A 3,999-nucleotide genomic window follows, 5' to 3' on the forward strand; every position below is an offset into this window, starting at 1 on the left:
GTCTACAAAGTTCAAAAATATTTTTTAAGGTCAAAAAGTTACATGAATAGTCATTTGCAAAGTTAGATAAGCCACTTTGAAAGGCAAGAAAGAAAAGTGGTTTTGAAAGATGACAGAGTTGCCAGAATAGTAAAGAAAGTCATTTGCTAAGTAAAACAATTAGCTAAGAAAACTTGTAAATCAGACTGTGTTTTTCAAAGATCGAAAGGTTGCCTGAAATGTCACAAAAACCATTATTAAAGTTTTAAACTGCACAAATTCTGCGTTTTATGATGATATCATACGATTTCATGAACGAAAATGGCCAGCAGCCAGAATCAAGGGGGGTTCGCACAGAGTTCTGGGTAAATCTAGGAAATACTTGCTGTTACGGCACGCCTGATAAGCTGAAAATGAGTAAGCGCACTTGATTTACCCAGAACTCTGTGCGAATTCCCCTTGATTCTGGTTGCTGGCCATTTTCGTTGATGAAATCGTCAGATATCATCAGAAAACGCAGGATTTGTGCTGTTTTGAATAAAACCAAGTTAGCGATTATAAACAATGGTTATTAACGTAACACCCGATTCCCTCTAAACTTTTTGTTTCGCATTTTAAGGTAAGAAATCTAAATTTGAAACAGACAAGGTGTCGATTTACTAGGTGCCATGTTTCACAACTTGTTTATTTATATACATATAGCAGAAGATTTAAAAAAAAAATAGTATTTATTGATTTTCAGCCCCCAAGTGACTGTGATTGAAGGTGAGAAAATAGCCCAAAATGTAAGAAAGTTTGTCTGCAAAGTTTAGAGAGCCACTTTGGAAGGCAAGTAAGTTGCTTGAAAAGTCCTTTGTAAAGTCACACTTGAAGGTTGCCTGAGAAGACTTCGTCAAAATGAAAAAAATGCCTTGAAAGTAAGAAAAGTTACAAAAGCAGTCTACAAAGTCCAAAAAAATGGCCTCAAAAGGTTAAAAATATTGCGAGAAAATTCAAGAAAGCCATCTGTAAAATTTGAAAAGTCTCTGGAAGGTTAAAAGTCATGAAAGTTGTAGGCATACTATGTAATACAATCCAGGCAATCTTTGGTCCGTGCAAGCTGACCTTTTGAAATCATGGGAGAAAATGCTGGACTGATAGCCAAGCCAAACTGTACAGAACCCATTCAATTTCTGATTGAGGCTAACTTGTATGGGACCCATACTTGTAACACTGTAAACTGTGCCACACATGGTCGAGAAACGTCCATGAGTTATTTATTTGGACAGACAGTGACACATGCTCTACACTGAGACGTGTTTCTAGGGCATAACACTATATTGGAACATATTAATGGGCAATGGGGTGCACCGACCTATCCCAGTTTGTTGCATATTCTAATATGAACAAATCATTGTTGATGACACAGTGCCCGTCCAAAATTTTGTGATCTGACATATCAATTTGATGCTGATGAAGTCATTGAGATTACCGGGGTAGATTAAAACCATCAATAGAAGATGGATTTGTAAAAAAATATTATTTAGTGCTTTTACATGAGAATTGGACATTGGGCAGTCATATTGAATCAAATTACAAAAATAATGCTCATGTTGATGTATCTATTGGTATACTATCTTTGTACAAAATTTAAACAGAAAGTAAGTATGGGTATCATGAAAAACAAAATGGCCACCAGTCAGCCATATAAGTTTGAATCACAGAAAAAATATGACATGCACCTATAACACAATATGTATGATCAACATATCAACTTTGATCTAAATTGGCCAAGTCATCTCTGAGAAACAGTTCAGGACATGTAAACAAGCAGTCAGTCGGCTGAAATAGCTCCGCTGTTAGCAATGCACATTTCAATTAAAGAACAGAAGATATCATTAGAAAATCAACAATATGTATAGTATCAAAGCAATGGGACTTGCTGTTTTCAACAAGAATTCAAAAATATCACTTTTCACCAATAATGACAAAAACAATGATCAACATTAGATAATTGAAGATATCACCACGAAATTAACAAATCTGAAAAAGGTCCACATGTAGTACCTATATATGTAATATCAAAGCAATTAGACTTGTAGTTTTTAACAAGAAGTCGAAAATATCACTTTTTACCAAAAATGACAAAAATATTCACCAAAATTAGAAAATTGAAGATATCATGAAATGAACAAATCTGAGAGTAGTCCACATGTAGTACCTATATATGTAATATCAAAGCAATTGGACTTGCGGTTTTTAACAAGAAGTTGAAAATATCACTTTTTACCAAAAATATTCACCAAAATTAGAGAATTAAAGATATCATTACAGATTGAACAAATCTGAGAGAGGTCCACATGTAATACCTATATATGTAATATCAAAGCAATTGGACTTGCGGTTTTTAACAAGAAGTTGAAAATATCACTTTTTACCAAAAATATTTACCGAAATTAGAGAATTGAAGATATCATTACAAAATGAACAAATCTGAGAGAGGTCTACCCAAGGTACATATAAACCAAGTATCAAAACATTCAGGCTTATAGGTTTCAAGAAGAAGTCAAAAAAGTAAAACATTGACACAGACGACGACGGACAACCACTCATATGATAAGCACCGCCCGACAAAGTCGACAGCAGAGCTAAAAATGACGATTTAACACTTTTACAGGAAGTTTGGGCGTCGGTCAGTCATGTTGAATGAAATCACAAAAATAATGATGGTGTAGTTGTATCTCTTGGTATACTATCTTTATACAAAATTTAAACAGAAACGTTAATAGCATTCAAGAGAAAGTAGCATGGGTACTATGAAAAACTAAATGGCCGCCAGTCGGCCATATTTGTTTGAATCACTAAAAAAGTATGACGTGCACCTACAACCCAATATGTATGATCATCATACCAGCTTTGATCCAAATCGGCCAAGTCATTTCGAGAAACTGCTGCAAACATGTTTAGGTATCAGAAATAGCAAATTGTACATCCAAAATAGCTGCCAGTCGGCCATTTTTGCTCCGATCATAAAGTAACTTAACGCACATATGTAAGACATTATGTATTGTCTTCATGTAAAGTTTGAATGAAATCCGTCAATGGGTGTTCGAGATATAGCTCCGGACGTATGTACGTACGTACATACAGACAGATGGACGGACGGAACGAACCCAAATGATTAGTCCCTGTTTTCTTATTTCGTCCGAACGGGGACTAAATAATCAAATATGGAACATATGTAATAACAGAACCCCACACCCTCCCAGTGGCTTTTGTTGAGTATGGAAGTTATTTTTACTCGTGATGTGGTGTATCCTGCTGTACTTTCACTCAGCCACAAGATACACCGAATCACTCGAGAAAATTCCATAAACGAAACCAAACAAACCAACTTGATCCTAGTGTAAACATTGGTAAATCTGGTCAAGACAAAGGTGCCCAATTTGTTAAATTTTTTGCCACAAGACACTTTTTGAAATTTACTTACTGCTCTTCCTCCTTTATACACATATCTGTATAGCAATGACTAAAGACCAACCAAATCTGTTGTAGCACATGAATTCAAGATAAACAACTGACATTTTATTCACCACAAGCTAGAAAAGCCACATGTAGTTCAGATACTCAACTCCACTAATGGAGAGCCCCATTAACATATGTAATGAGTTCCAAGTGCATATGCCCACCTATTAGTTCTAAAATCAACATACCTGCTGGTATAAATATACAAAGACACAAAACACAAATTTGATAAAATAAATGTCAGAAACAAACATTTTGTATTTATTTATTTATGCAGAGTCAAGATAGAAAAAAATGCAATACACTAACCTTAGTAATTCAATAAGATGTATATACAGAAGGGAAGCTTAATAAAATGTATTGCATACAACGTGACAACAACCTGGCTGCTTAATCAAGACAACAGGTAATCAATCAGAAAATGTCAGCTACAAAAGTGATACAATATTCGATTAAAATTTACCCAATGTATTACAGTTTCCTAGGAAATTTATGATCGATGTATACTATATTACT

This window comes from Saccoglossus kowalevskii, chromosome 10, assembly GCF_978046115.1.
Source record: "Saccoglossus kowalevskii chromosome 10, keSacKowa6.1, whole genome shotgun sequence".
In the NCBI taxonomy this organism is placed as follows: Eukaryota; Metazoa; Hemichordata; class Enteropneusta; family Harrimaniidae; genus Saccoglossus; species Saccoglossus kowalevskii.